Below are 16,798 nucleotides of genomic sequence, written 5' to 3'. Positions count from 1 at the left end.
CGCCCAGCGATATTTTTTGAAAGATGGAATCCGTACAGAATCTAACTTCCAATCAAATTGGGTTAATCGTATTTCTGCACACATTCTAGTTTTATCAGAATTAAACCTATTGAAAAACAAGTGTTTTATTCGAAATAAAATCCTAAAATTTTATCTTTTCAAAAACAGGATAAATTAGAACCTTCTAGAGGATTCTAGAAGCTAATAATAAATGCTAAGGGTTTTAGGAATGATGTTTAAGGTTAATGAACCCTCCACATGGTCATTGGGTCGTAGGTAAGGCTCGGTTTGGCCTCGGTTTAGTATTTTGGCCATAACTTCTTCGTTATAACTCGGATTTGGGCTAATAATATATCATTGGAAAGATATTTTCAAGCCCCATCCAACTACAAAATTATTTGACCCAGGTTATGGACCATAATAAATTGGTTTGGATGTTTTTATAAAGATGACATGAAATGCATGATTTTCAGGACACGAAATGAACTATTTTGGGTTTAAGGGCACAAAATAAATGATTTTTACTTAAACATTTAAATAACGGTTAGAAATGGTCAAGGCTAAAGGGAATTCACGAGACTCTTCAACTCTTCACCTAACTCGATAATCAAAGACATGAAAGGTACTCATCACTGGGTTTGGTTTTTGAAGAGACTCAATCAGGTGTCTACAGAAGCCCCCACTTTGACTGAGTTTGGAGAAACATAAGTTTTGAAAACAAAATTCAAAGTAGATCGATAGGGATGGAGAATGATTCAGAACGTTCTGCGATCCCAAACCTTTTTTTTTAACGCCGATACAAGTAGAAAATGTCAGTTCTACAAATAAAGGAGTTAAGGGAGAAGATAATGCGTATCTGACACCAATGTATCGGTAGAAAACACTTTTGGCAGCTTTTCATGCCTTGAGAAATCCACCGGATGATAATTTTCCACGCCTTGGGAATTCTACCTCGAACCACTACGCCTCGAGTGAATCCTTGGATGATAATCTTCCACGACTCAGAAAGACTGATATGAGATATATTCCATGCCTCGGGAACTTTATCGCGAACCACTACGCCTCGAGTGAATCCTTGGGTGATAATCTTCCACGCCTCGGAAAGACTGATATGAGATATATTCCATACCTCGGGAACTCTACCGCGAACCACTACGCTTCGAGTGAATCCTTGGATGATAATCTTCCACGCCTCGGGAAGACTGATATGAGATATATTCCACGCCTCGGGAACTCTACCGCGAACCACTACTCCTTGAGAAACTCACAAGTAAAAGGTGAAAAGTTCTGCGCCTCAGGCCACATGTCGTAGATTCCTACGCCTCGAGCAACCTATTGAATGATTATCTTCCATGCCTCAGGAAATATGGAATAGTCTCTACGCCTTGAGAGCCTTGTCGTGAATTCCTACGCCTCGAGCAATTCACAAGTGAAATTCCATATTGCGAGAATAACACTAAGCATCCACGCTTTGGGATTCATCCGCCGTCTTCTACGCTTTGAGAAGTGCGCAATGATTTACAATTTTCCACGCCTTGGGAGAACTTGTCTACGCCTCAATTGTGTTGAATCAAGTTGTTTGGTTTTGACAGCCTCCACATTCTCAGGGAGAGCCATCGAAGACCACCACGCCTAGAGCCGTCTTCTCAAATCTTCTCTTCTTCACGCCTTGGAAGTGATAGCTTCTCACGCCTTGGAAAACCTATCGTAAAATCTTAATCCTCAAGATTTTACAAAGCTCAAATTAATTTCCGTAGAAATCTACCATTAATGGTTATATCTTGCCTAGAGAGTCCTATCGAACCATTTTTAGCAATTGTGATCATGATCAGGCCGACCGCTTCCCAAATGTGATCGTAATCGTGCCGTCCACCATTCAGTGTGATCGCAATTGGGCCGATCACCGCTCAAATGTGATCGTAATCGGGCCGATCACCGCTCAAATGTAGTAATCAGGCCGATCTTTTATCAAATTAAGATCTTTGCGCCGCGCCACGTCAGGGTGTATCGCGCTGCGCTGGAATCAAGGTTAGAGTTTTTAAACTCATTATGCTCGTTTAGCCTCATTGTTGTTGCTCACGCCTTTTCTCTCATTTGTGCTCAATCAAATTGCCTCAACTCTTTTGTAAAGGTTGCTTGTCCGCTAAAGACTTAGTGTACCTGCATCTATATTTTGGACTATAGGACTTTGCTCATGTTTATAGTTTCCTTGGGGTTGACCCAAGACTTGGTGTTACTTGACTCATTGTGCGACTCAATGTGTTTAAATCAACTCGACTCAATGTGATATGACACGTATGTGCAGACTCAACTCGATGTGGTATGGCATGACTCAATGTGCATTGACTCGTGATTGGATTGTACAATGATTGTGCTCGTGCACTCAAAAATGCAGAAAAACAAAATTTTCTGTCATTTTTATTATCATTGGAGGGTATTCGACTTTCTCCAAAAAGAAAAAATGAAAAAAGGAAAAGAGGAAAATAAGTTTAATTAATTTTTGAAATTCCTTAAAAAGAAATTCCCTAAATCAATTAGGATTTAGCGAAAAGGGTTGAATATTTGTGGGAAAGGTGAAAAGGGTTAGGATAAAACGAAATTTGGAAAAAAGTTAAAGTACAAAACCGAGTCAAAATCAAATCATTGTAAAACAAGACGCGTTTTATATCGCCAGCGCTGGAAATTATCGCGATACGATGGATCCGGGAAAACGAAGTCCGAACGGGACTCGATTTCTACTTCGATTTTGCTTGTAAAAAAGCCCCCAAATACGCCATAATCATAATTCGAGTCATTAGCTTCTAAATCTTCTATTCGCATCAAATTAGTAATCATGTCTAGGAATTTTTGTGACACAACCTGTGAGTGGTGTTGGTCTTTGACCGCTAAGGAGAGAAAAGAGCTTGACTTTCTTCATATGGGGGGGTTATTTGGCATTAAAGGGGTAGATTTTGATAGTGACTTTTTCCATACCGCCATAGAGTATTGGGATCCCAACACCCATTGCTTTAGGTTAGGTAATGATGAAATTAGCCCCTGCCGGAAGAATTTTGTGTTACTCTTGTTTTTCCCTCTGTAGACCTTGTAGTAATTCCCACGGTGTGTGAATATTATTATAAAGATTTTGAGCATTATTATAATATGAGGGAAAATGATTTATAAACCATAGTTGATGGTAGTGAAGTTGATCTAAGAAAATTTGCATCTTTTTATTTTAATAGACCTAAGTCTGACTCATTCCACATATATAAAAGAAGAGCTTTCCTTTATTGTATGTTTAGCCAAATTTTGCTTACTAGTGGTAGTATGCATATGGGGCAAGCTATTTTAGCATATGTGATGAAACAAATAGACGCTGGGAGAAACCCAATGCCATTAATTGTTGGACAAACAATGCTAAGTTTAGATGAATTAAAGAAAAATCCTAAAGCACCTCTTCGAGGATCTCCAATATTATTACAGGTAGAAAATTAATACTTTTAATTACATAAATAAAAAATATTTAATTTTGTAAAACAATAACAATTTGTCTTTATTCTTGCAGATTTGGCTGATGGAAAGACTTGAATTTATTAGTCCTCCTGACAATATTGAGAAGTATACTCCTAACTGTCTTGTGAGGAGGAAGAAATGCTTTTCTTTGAAGATGGGACGCCGGGAGTGGAGTAGAATCTTTGAAACTCGCGACTTCTCCGTCAAGTGGATCATTCCTTGATGGAAAATTAAGAAGATGGTTGAAGTTAATACTCAACCATTCTATTGTGTCCCAAGCTTGCCGAGGTTGACCTTTTACTACCCTTCTAGAGTGATGAGGCAATATGGTCTTGTTCAAACCATACCTTTTGGAGATCATCGTCGTCCTTATGAGTATCCTGTATCGATGAATGTTGAACGATTTGATGATTATTGGTGTGCTAGACCCTTATGGAATGTCATTTCTAACAGGGTTCCTCCTCCATTGTCCAGGGAATTTAACAATGGTTACTTGGTCGAAACCAAAAGGATAAGAATAAGGTTCGAAACACAAGCTCTAACGTAAAAGACCGCTTAGGTGACAAGAAAACTCCTCCTAAAGAGCGTTTGAGTTCAAGAGTTGAATTCAAAGCTCCTATCATGCCTAAGAAGAAAATTTTTGTGGAGGGTAAAGGGAAAAGGAAAGCTGACCCTAAGGAAAAAAAGGCTTGGGTTAAAAAGAAACTTAGTGTTTTTGCTAAGGGGGAAACTGTTTCTTCTAAGGTTTTGGTTAGATCATCTAATGGTTCCCTATTGGTAAAAGAGCTAAAAGATGAAGAAGATATAGACAAGAACTGGAATAGAGCTAGGAAGGAGAAGACAAGTTAGAGCATTGCTTTGCCTTCAATTTAGACAATTTTTAATTTCAAATTAATTTTATCTTTAAGCTTTTATTTCATCAATAATGTAATTTTTCTTTATTCCAATTATTAATGCAATTTTAGCTTTTAATTAAATTAACTTTTTGTCTTTAACATTTATTTATTGTTGGAAGTAATTTAAAGCAATGACAACAACTTGAGTAATTTCAAAAATAATCTGAGTACGGAAGTTGGAAAATCTTCGAAATAATCTGAAACAGTTGCGATTAATTGCAGCTTTGAAACGGTAAAAATCGGCTTTCATTGCGGCGCGATATGTCCATCGCGCCGCGATATGGATGACGCGGCGCGATGGTGTTATCGTGGCGCATTGGTTCCGGATTTGCTGCGATATTTGACTTTTGCGATGTTGAGTTGAAGAGTTGTCGTAAAAGGCGAGATTTTGAAAAATAAAGTGGCCGCACCCTTTAAAAGGGTTGCCTACGTATCCTTGTTTTAAGGAATCAGGTCAGACGTAGCTCTCTTGAGTATAGAACTCAATTAAATCATGGGTAGAACTTCTTGAGTTGGTCAAGGTTTGACATATTCGAAAATTCATTACCATCCATGTCTGCGAGTTTAGTTGCGCCTCCAGATAGGATAATTTTTACAATGTATGGTCCAGACCAATTAGGCCTAAACTTGCCTCTTGGGTCTAGAACATTCTTTCTGAGTGCTTTTAACACCAAGGTCTCCTTCCTTGATGTTTATTGTCTTGACCTTTTTATTGAAGTGTCTAGCCATGCAGGTTTGATAGCATTGGGTATGATGTAAGGCTTAAGTCGCTTTTCATCGAGTGGAATTAGCTCTTCATATCGTGCCCTTATCCATTCGACCTCATTAAGCTTAATTTCTAGTGCTATGCGTAAAGAAGGTATTTCCAATTCTACAGGTTGTACGGCGTCCATTCCATAAACTAGGGTGAACGACGTAGTTCCTGTGGATGATCGGATTACGTGTGATAACCCCAAAGAGAAAAGTGGAGTTTGTCAGGCTAATACTTATAGTTTTTTGTCATCTTTTCGATGATCATTTTTAAATTCTTATTGGCTGCTTCGACTGCACCATTTGCTTGAGGCCTATATGGAGAGGAGTGGTGATGTTGAATTCCATACTTTTTAAGTAGGTCTTCACACTCTGCTTGAAAGTGAGTTCCATTGTCACTTATCATTTCATGTGGGACCCCATATCTACATATGATGTTTCTTTCTATAAAAAGTGCCACATGTTTTGCGGTGAGTTTTACATAAGACACTGCTTCAACCTACTTGGTGAAATAATCAATAGCAACGAGAATGTATTCATTACCTCCGGTTACAGGGGGAGTGATTTTTCCAATGATGTATATTCCCCAAGTTGAGAATGGCCACGGGGATGTATAAGTGTAGAGGAGTGATGGTGGAACATGTTGTAAATTGGCGTATATTTGACATTTTGCACATCTTCTTACATATTGATGGCAATCTTTTTGCTTGGTAGTCCAGTAATACCCTTGACGCATAATTTTTTGGACTAGCATTTTACCATTCATCTGTGTCCCACATGCTCCTTCATGGATGATTCTCATCACTCTTTGAGCTTCCTTTTTTCCTACACATAGGAGAGCTAGCTCTGCCTCTGGGTACTCTTTTATCCCGTCGTTTATGAGCACATATTGTGAGGCTAAGAGTCTTAAGGCACGTTTTGCTCTTTTGTCATCATTAGGTGGATATTCCCCTTCGGTGACATAATTGAGGATGTTTGTGTACCAGGGTTCTTCTTCTTTTTCTTCCTGAATTACTTCGCCATCCTCAATGGCTTGAATGTAAGCTGGTTTATGCCGTTTTTCTATAGTTAAAGGCATTTGTTTAACTTCCTTAGGAATTCTAACCATTGAGGCTAGTCTTGCCAAAGCATCAGTAAATTGTTTTTTTTTTTTTTTTTCTCTCTTGGTAGATATGTGTATTCTACCTTTTCGAGTTGATCAGTAAGTGTTTCCAAATAGGTTTGATAGGGAGCTAGACTTTCACTCCTCACCTTCCATCTTTTGGAAATCTGGTTAATAATAAGGGATGAATCCCCAAATATTCGAAGTTTCTTCACTCCCAATGCCAAGGCTATTTTGAGGCCTACCACACATGCTTCATATTCCGCAGAATTGTTGGTAACGTCAAAGTTAAGCTTGATTGAGATTGGGACATGTTCTTCCTTAGGTGATAATAATAAGACTCCTACGCCACACCTTTTTTGGTTGGATGTGCCGTCAAAGTACAATGTCCAAGTATCATCCTTAGTGACCATTAACTCTTCATCTGGGAAGTCGTCCCCTTGTGTTGGTGTTGAATCCTCAATTGGAAAATCTGCTAAGAAATCCGAGAACACAGATCCTTTGATGGCTTTTTGGGGCATAAATCTTAGGTCGAATTGAGCTAAGTTTACTATCCATCTAGATATTCTTCCATTGAGTGTGGATTTCTCAAAGAGATACTTGAGGGGTTCCATTCGAGACACCACATAGACTGTATGGACGAGCATGTAATGCCTTAACTTGGTTGTGGTCCACACAAGTGCGAAACACAAATTTTTTGAGTGGCGAATTTCGTACTCTAGCATTTTTTTACTTAAGTAGTAAATGGCGTTTTTCTTTCCTTCTACTTCCTGTGTGAGCATAACTCCCATTGTTTCTTTGGTGACCGTCAAGTATAGGCGAAGATGAATTCCTGGTAGTGCTTGTGCTAATACAGGAAGATTCGCAAGGTAGGCTTTGATCTTATCAAAGGCTTCATGACATTCATCATCCCATATTATTGGTACATTTTTCTTGATTTTCTTGAAAATCTGTTCGCATATCGTGGTGAGCATTGAAATAAACCTACTAATATATTGTAACCAGCCAATAAATCCTCAAATTTGCTTCTCGATTTTGGGCGGTGGCATGGATATGATAGCCTTAATTTTAGTGGGATCTATCTCTATTCCTCTGGAGCTAATAACATAGCCTAAAAGTTTTCCTGAGGTAACCCCAAATGCACACTTGGCAGGATTTAGCCTCATGTTGTATTTTCGAAGCCTCTCAAAGTATTTTCTTAAGGCTATTTGGTGTCCGGGGCGATCCTTTAATTTTACAATCATGTTGTCTACATAGACTTCAACCTCTTTGTGCATCATGTCATGAAGTAAGGCTGTTGGGTTTCGTAGAGTCTGACTCTACGCGGAAGGGAATCCCACCCAAGACCCGCACACTAATTAAAGTGACTAAGCATGCAATCATTAATTAAACAACAATTAAGAGACAGAAGAAAATACATTCTTACCCTTGGCACGTGCTTCGCTCGAATCCCGAGCTCTTACTTGAACCCCGCAAATGCGAAGGTCTCCGACGGCTCGTACTCACGAACCCGACCCGAACGATCCAAGTCCCGAAGGTTAGTCGAGACCCGACCAATAAAAACTAGAGTTTTACGAACTTAAGGTTTTCTCACTTTTCTAAGGAGATTCCTTTTTAGTTCCACTCAAGTGTTCTTCCCAAATCCCAAAACCTTGGTATTTATAGCGAAATGAACCTTGAATTCCCACTCTCAATCAATGTGGGAGATTTACAATTTTCCCATTTTATTTTAATTAAAACAAAAATAAAATTGCAACTCAATCAATAAGTTACAAGTGGCACAAGGAGGATGCGAGATTAGGTGAGGACCATTTCCAAGTGGGGGGAGGGGGACCATAGCCCTGCTCTCCAAGGCAAAGCCCACAACCCTTGGTCCCCAATAGCAACCCGGCATTCCCCTCCAGGTGGCTGGCTAGCAGCCTAGCACTAAGGCTTTGCAGCCAGCTAGCACACACGCACACAACCCACATGCATGCGCAGGCAGCCAGCACAAGGCCAGCTAACACGCAATGCATCGCTGCTACTTGGTGCGTTGTACTGGGCGCTACAATGCTAGGCACACGCACACACACGCACATCCCAGCACGCTCCTAGATGGCGCATGGTGCTGTGCTAGACACACGCACACACACGCACAGCCCAGCACGCCGTTGGCTGGCGCATGGTGCTGTGCGATGCTGCTAGCGAGGCTGCCAGTGCCTAGCATCATGTATAGCGTAGCATGCCTAGCATGCTATTATGTGATGGTGCGTAGTTGCGATGGCTAGGCGCCTAGCACGATAGCAAGCATGCAAGACTGCGATGCTTGCGAGCAGTGCTAGGCTATGCCTTGCGACGTGCGATGGCTTGCCAACACGCATTGTCCTAGCACTCCTTGCATGCTAGGTTTGCGGCTAGCATTGAGATGGATCTTTCCTAGTCTAGCACTCACATGGCTAGGCCAATGCGAGGCTACGACTAGGCTCAAACTTGTAACTTGATTGATTTCGCGTCTCGTCGAATTCTAAATTCGACTCGACTTGCGATGCTTGATCTCAACACTCTAAGCTCGATATCCGATGTCTTTGTAAAACTCTGACGACTCATCAAATCCTTTGGATTGACTCGTCGTCTCGGATCGGTTGTTCGATTGGGTTCGACCTGAAGGGTTCAGTCAAGATTAAGCTGTTATATTAATTGAACATTAATATTACTGATCGGAAGCGACCTCCACCTAGGCATTCCGATCACTTGACCTTACTGAAGAATTAGCTATCCAATAATTCTGAACCCTATATCTGAATAATACACTTGTTGGAAGGACACCATTCCTTTCAATCTCCCAATTTTCCTTCCGGACAAGTGTGCAAATTGTGTATAGCCTTTTTCCTATTTCGCTTAATGTCTCTTCATGAACTATATGGTAAGATTCTTCGTCATCCTTATTACATCCAGAAGTGTTTCTCGATTCCTGAGTTTGACTGTCAATAAACATATGATTTCTAAAATCCATCTGAGCACGACCATGCATTTTCACAGTCTCGCTCTTCGAGAGGCCTTGTAAACAACAAAGACATGTTCCCTATTGTTAATAGGGGACATTCCCAGTCTTGTACTATAAGCTTCCCTTAATAAGAGGACCTAGTTTCCTAAGTGCTGCCATTATAATCCCCATTTACGGTAGACGTTTGACAACATCAAAACGACTAGTACTCAAACAAGAGAACTTGCAATACTCATGGTCGAGGAAAAAGGTTCCGATAGCTATAATGAGAAATATACTTATGACGATTTGATATCTCTTAAAGTATTCTCATAGGTCTATCTGGTATAGTTCCAAACCCTATGCAAATGATTTATGACTATCATGTCCTTGTAGAACAAGAAATGGTGCTATAAATCATACTACACACTAATCTCAAGTGGTCATTAATCGTCCATCGTTTAAATGACCTCGATTAGGGATAATTTTCGATTAAAATATTCAATGTTCACTTAACATGTGTTTCTTTATCCAAGACATGGTCTTGATACCCTGTTTTGAATATTCTCAAAAATCGAATGGACTCATTATTTAATTCTAAACCACAATTAAATAGATATGGAGTAATCATAAATTTACAGAAAATTTAATTGCTCCAAAAATTGAATGGTTCAACATAGTGTTTTACATTAAGACATCGAGTTTAATAAAACATCTATACAGGGAAATCAAAGCCAATCTCCAATATGCTTGATTCCCATTGCCTCAACGTGCTTGTTGTGCTTCACTTGAGACAAAGGTTTAGTCAGAGGATCGGCTACAGTGTTATCCGTTCCAATCTTACAAATTCTGATTTCACCTTCAGATTTCCATTCCATTATCATGTGAAATCGCCGCTTGACATGTTTGACCTACTGATGTTCTCTTGGCTCCCTGGCCTGAGCAATAGCTCCATGTTATCACAATAGAGGTCTATTGGACCCTTGATTGAGGGTACAACACCAAGTTCACCAATGAACTTACGAATCCAAACTGCCTCCTTAGCTGCTTCCGAAGCTGCCAAGTATTCGACTTCATTTGTAGAATCTGCAGTGGTGCTCTGCTTAGCACTCTTCCAACTAAACGCTCCTCCATTAAGGCAGAATATGTACCCCGACTGCGACTTGGAGTCGTCTCTGTATAACCTTCAACAACCAACTCATTACAGCCACCATAGACCAGGAATTTATCCTTGTTCTTTTTTAGGTACTTTAGGATATTCTTGGCTGCAGTCCAATGCGCCTCTCTTGGGTCTAATTAGTATTGACTCATAGCACTCAAGGCATACGATACATCCGGCCTAGTACATATCATGGCATACATGATCGATCCAATAAGCGAAGCATATTAATCTGACTCATTCTCTCTCGCTCATCAGGTGTCTGTGGACACTGTTTCTTGCTGAGAGTTATGCCATGGGACATGGGTAGGTGCCCTCTCTTGGCCCCTTCCATGTTGAATTGTGCCAGTACCTTATCTATGTAAGTACTTTAGCTCAATCCAATCATCCTCTTAGATCTATCCCTATAGATCTTGATGCCCAATATGTACTGTGCCTCTCCTAAGTCCTTCATTGAAAAACACTTTCCCAGCCAACCCTTTACGGACTCTAACAGTTTAGTGCTATTTCCAATGAGTAATATGTTATCTATATATAAGACTAGGAATGCGATGTCACTCCCACTGACCTTCTTGTATTCGATATAACCAAACTTATTAATGGCTTCATCAAATCGCAGATTCCAACTTCTGCTTGCCTGATTTAGTCTATAAATGGACTTCTTAAGCTTGCATACCTTCCCAGCATTGCTTGGATCAACAAAACCTTCCGGCTGTGTCATATACACAGTTTTTTCCAAAATCCTATTAAGGAAGGCGGTTTTGACATCCATTTGCTATATTTCGTAATCGTAATATGCAGCAATTGCTAGCATTACCAGGACGGACTTAAGCATTGCAACTGGTGAAAAGGTTTCATCATAATCAACTCCGTGAATTTGACTGTAACCTTTTGCCACCAGTCTAGCTTTGTATATAGATACATTTCCATCTTTGTCTGTTTTCAATTTGAAAATCCATTTGCAACCGATAGGTGTATAAACTTCGGGCAAATTAACCAAGTTCCAGACTTGATTTTTAGAAATGAAGTCCATCTGGGATTTCATGGCCTCTTGCCATTTAGCAGAGTCGGGGCTCGTCATAGCTTGTTTGATGTCGCTGGCTCATCTCCATCCATAACTAGGATGTCTTAATCTTCGGTTAAGATAATACCAAGGTATCTGTCTGGTTGAGATCTTGGCCATTGCGACCTACGTAGGGTAATAGGTTGAGCATTTACATTGTCGGTTTGACTCTGACCAATGTCAACAGCTGCTTCTAAAGCACTTTGATTGTCAGTTTTGTCATGTTGACTTTGTTGCTCTACCTCTCGAACTTTGTCTAGTTCGATTTTCCTCCCACTTGTCATTTTGGAAAGGTGTTCCTTCTCCAAAAAGACACCATCACGAGCAACAAACACTTTGTTCTCGGATTTATTGTAGAAGTAATACCCCTTGGTTTCTTTTGGGTAGCCCACAAAGAAACACTTGTCTGATTTTTGGTGAAGTTTGTCAGAAATTAATCTCTTGACATATGCTTCGCAACCCTAAATCTTAAGAAAAGACAACCTCAGAGGTTTCTTCGTCCATAATTCATATGAAGTCTTTTTGTCAGCTTTTGACGGAGCACGTTTCAGTGTTAGTGCCGCAGTTAGAAGTGCGTGTCCCTAGAAAGAGATAGGAAGTTCACTAAGACCCATCATTGATCGAACCATGTCTAACAAGGTTCGATTCCTCCGTTCGGATACTCCGTTCCATTATGGAGTTCCAGGAGGTGTCAACACTAAAAGAATACCATTTTCTTTCAAGTGATCGTCGAATTCATGGCTCAAATACACGCCACCTCGATCCGATCGAAGTGCTTTTATTTTCTTGCCAAGTTAATTTTCAACTTCACTCTGAAATTCTTTGAATTTTCTTAAGGCTATTTGGTGTCCGGGGCGATCCTTTAATTTTACAATCATGTTGTCTACATAGACTTCAACCTCTTTGTGCATCATGTCATGAAGTAAGGCTGTTGGGTTTCGTAGAGTCCGACTCTACGCGGAAGGGAAACCCACCCAAGACCCGCACACTAATTAAAGTGACTAAGCATACAATCACTAATTAAACAACAATTAAGAGAGAGAAGAGAAGACATTCTTACCCTTGGCGCGTGCTTCGCTCGAATCCCGAACTCTTACTTGAACCCCGCAAATGCGAAGGTCTCTAACGGCTCGTACCCACGAACCCGACCCGAACGATCCAAGTCCCGAAGGTTAGTCGGGACCCGACCAATAAAAACTAGAGTTTTACGAACTTAAGGTTTTCTCTCTTTTCTAAGGAGATGCCTTTTTAGTTGCACTCAAGTGTTCTTCCCAAATCCCAAAACCTTGGTATTTATAGGGAAATGAACCTAGAATTCCCACTCTCAATCAATGTGGGAGAATTGCAATTTTCCCATTTTATTTTAATTAATACAAAAATAAAATTGCAACTCAATCAATAAGTTACAAGTGGCACAAGGAGGATGAGAGAATAGGTGAGGACCATTTCCAAGGGGGGGGGGACCATAGCCTTGCTCCCCAAGGCAAAGCCCACAACCCTTGGTCTCCACTAGCAAACCGGCATTCCTCTCCATGTGGCTGGTTGGCAGCCTGCCTTGGCTGCCAAGGTTGCCAGCCAGCACACACGCACACAGCCTACATGCATGCGCAGCCAGCCAGCACAAGGCCAGCCAGCACGCAATGCATCGCTGCTGCTTGGTGCGCCACGGTGCTGGCTGGCGCATGGTGCTGTGCAATGTTGCTAGCGAGGATGCCAGTGCCTAGCATCACACATAGCGTAGCACGCCTAGCATGCTGCTATGTGATGGTGCGTGGCTGCGATGGCTAGGTGCCTAGCATGCTAGAAAGCACACAAGGCTGCAATGCTTGCGAGCAGTGCTAGGCTATGCTTTACGACGTGCGATGGCTTGCCAGCACGCATTGTCCTAGCACGCCTTGCATGCTAGGTTTGCGGCTAGCATTGCGATGGATCTTGCCTAGTCTAGCAGTCACATGGCTAGGATGCGAGGCTACGGCTAGGCTCGAACTTGTAACTTGATTGATTTCGCATCTCGTCAAATTCTAAATTTGACTCGACTTGCGACGCTCGATCTCGACGCTCTAAGCTCGATATCCGACGTCTTTGTTCGTAAAATTCTGACGACTCATCAAATCCTTCGGATTGACTCGTCGTCTCGGATCGGTTGTTCGATTGGGTTCGACCTGAAGGGTTTAGTCAAGATTAAGCTATAATATTAATTGAACATTAATATTACTGATCGGAAGCGGCTTCCACCTAGGCATTCCGATCACTTGACCTTACTGAAGAATTAGCTATCCAATAATTCTGAACCCTCTATTGGAATAATACACTTGTTGGAAGGACACCATTCCTTTCAAAGGCAGTTGCTGCTCTTTGGTACATGGCACCCGCGTTTTTCAACCCGAATGGCATTACCGTATAGCATTAAGTACCCCATGGTTTATAAAGGTTGTTTTCTCCATGTCTTCTTCCGCCATGAGAATCTGGTTGTAGCCTGCGTACCCATCCATAAACGTGACAAGTGCATGATTGGCTGTATTATCTACTAAGATGTCGATGTGTGGTAACGAAAAGTCGTCCTTTGGACTTGCCTTGTTAAGATCTCTGTAGTCGAAAAACATTCTTACTCTACCATCCTTCTTGGGAACTGGTACCACGTTGGCGACCCATTCTGGATATTTGGATACCTTGATGAAACCTGCAGTTATTTGTTTTTGAACTTCTTCTTTTATTTTAAGAGCTACGTTGGGTTTCATTCGACGCAACTTTTGTTTTACAGGTTTCATTCCCGGAATTAGTGGTATGATGTGTTGAGCAATTTCTCTATTTATTCCTGGCATATCTTCGTATGACCAAGCAAAAATATCGACGAATTCTTTAAGTAGATTTATTAATTGAGTTATTTCCTCTTGATTTAGAGTTAAGCCAATTTTAACTTCTCTTTTAATGGTAGGATCCTTGTAGATGTTAATTGTTTCAGTTTCTTCGATTATTGCAATTTTATTCTCAAGAGTTTCCATTGCTTTGTCATTTCATTAAGGTAACTGTCAATGGACTCGCCGAAATGCTTTAAGGGGCTCACCACTCAGGTTAACGACCCTAGCAAGCAAGTACCAGTCGAGACCATCAAGCGTATAGAAGAAAGCTTGAGTTAAATGTCTAATGACTACAAGTACCATGGGATTAGCTCCAAAGGGGTCTCAGTGGATAAGGAACTTCTTCCGCAAAAGTTCTCTGCCAATGACATCCCTAAGTTCAAGCCAACTGACAATCCTTACTTTCACTTAAGAGCTTTTGAAACAATCATGGACATCAAGGGAATTGATATGAGAGTTTTCCCTTCACTCTTCCCGCTTTCTCTTGAAACAATATGTCAACAATGGTTCTTCTCTATAGAAAAAGAGAAGATCACTACTTAGAAATCTATTACACATGTTTTTATTGATAGATACAAATGTAATATCCAAGTAGAAATTGATTATAGGGAACTTGAAATACTTAAACAGAAAGAAAATGAAGGATTTACTGCTTTCTATAATAAGTGGAGGGAAACCTCCGCTAAAATGATCGAAGTTCCAAGCGAGAAAGAATTTGTAAGGATGTTCAATAAGAACCTCTAAGACAAGTATCAAAAGCATTTGAAATATCAATGCAATTTAAACACTTTCAAAGTTTTCCATAACATAAGTATTGAAATTGAAGATGATCTTGCAAAACAGAAAGCTGCTAACAATAGCAACAACAATGGCTGGAAAGGAAAGAATAACGACAATCCTTATTCTTCCAAATCCACCCATTCTAGTAACAATGTTAGCACCTTTAACTTAAATGATGTCCTGCTATGAATAATCAAGGACAAAAGAAGCTGTTTAGGAGGAACTTCACTCCTATTGGGATGAGCTATGATACGCTTTTGACCGTCTTCATGCCAAAGGACTCATTACTCCTATTGGACCTATACAAGATCCACCAGTTGAAAGGAAAAAGCTAGTTGGAATCCGAATGCACACTGCAAGTATCACCAAGGTAGGGGCCATTCTACTAAGAGTTGCTGGAAATTAAAAGAAGTTGTCCAAGACCTAATTGATAACAATAAACTCCCAGTGCCTCCTACTATCAAGAAGCCAAGCATCAATAACTCTCCACTTTCGGATTCCTTAGCAATTTCTGACGAACAAGATCCTATGGATCCATCACTACTCATTAAGCCAATAGAAGAGGATCATGCCATTGAAAAGGAAGAGGAGACTTTCTTTGATGCCATAAGCGACTGTCAAGAAAAAGCTAAGCCCTTAACTATTGGTGAACAGGTTGCCACTAGAGGAGAAGTGTGAACCCTTATCAACACATTAGAAGAGATAAGGCTTAAACTTCAAGCTATTCGTAAAAAAGCAAAAAAAGCTGAAAATAAGCGTGCTCTTGAAAAAGAGAACCATGCTTCTTCTTCAAACACCGATAAGAGAAAACCATTCACTTTCAACATAGTTAGACCACCAATGAAAAGGAATAACAAAGTTTATACACCTATTGGTGTCCCTTATGAGAAGATGTTCAACATGCTCTTCGAAATGGGAAAAATCAAACATCTCGAGCCAAGACCATTTAAATCCTTCAAAAGAACATACATGTTTTATTGCAAATATCATCAATCTGGAGGGCACACAATAGAAAATTGTTTCAAATTTAAAGATCTTGTTCAAGGATTCAAGGACACGAAATGAACTATTTTGAGTTAAAACATTTAAAGAAAGATTAGAAATGGTCAAGGCTAAAGGGAAATTCACAAGACTCTTCAACTCTTCACCTAACTCAATAATCAAAGACGTGAAAGGTACTCATCACTAGGTTTGGTTTTTGGGAAGACACAATCAGGTGTCTACAGAAGCCCCCACTTTGATTGAGTTTGGAGAAACGTAAGTTTCGAAAACAAAAGTCAAAGTATCGATAGGGACGGAGAATGATACAGAACGTTCTGCGATCCTAAATCATTCTTTTTAATGCCAATACCTGCAAACTAGCATTAGTTCTACAAATAAAGGAGATAGAAACGCGTATCTTGCACTGTCGAGAACACGCCTCTGGGTAACATCTTATGCTTTATTTGACAACCTCCACAATGCCTCGTGAACGCCATCAAAGGTAATAATGCTTCGCTATCTTCATTTGTAGTGACAATCTTCCACACCCTAGGGAACATCGTCGAAGGTGACTGTGCTTCGCCATCTTCAATTTTTGTGGCAGTGCCTCGCCACGGCAGCGCTTCGTCGCTATTGCCGTCGTTGTGGCCGTGCTTTACCACGGCAGTGCTTCATCGCTGTTGTTGATGTTGTGGCAGTGCTTCGCCACGGCAGTGCTTCGCCGCTGTTGACAATCTCCTCCATGCTTCGGGACA

The sequence above is a fragment of the Chenopodium quinoa genome, unplaced genomic scaffold (genome assembly GCF_001683475.1).
Source record: "Chenopodium quinoa cultivar QQ74 unplaced genomic scaffold, ASM168347v1, whole genome shotgun sequence".
In the NCBI taxonomy this organism is placed as follows: domain Eukaryota; kingdom Viridiplantae; phylum Streptophyta; class Magnoliopsida; order Caryophyllales; family Amaranthaceae; genus Chenopodium; species Chenopodium quinoa.
Note: the sequence above shows the minus strand (reverse complement) of the source record.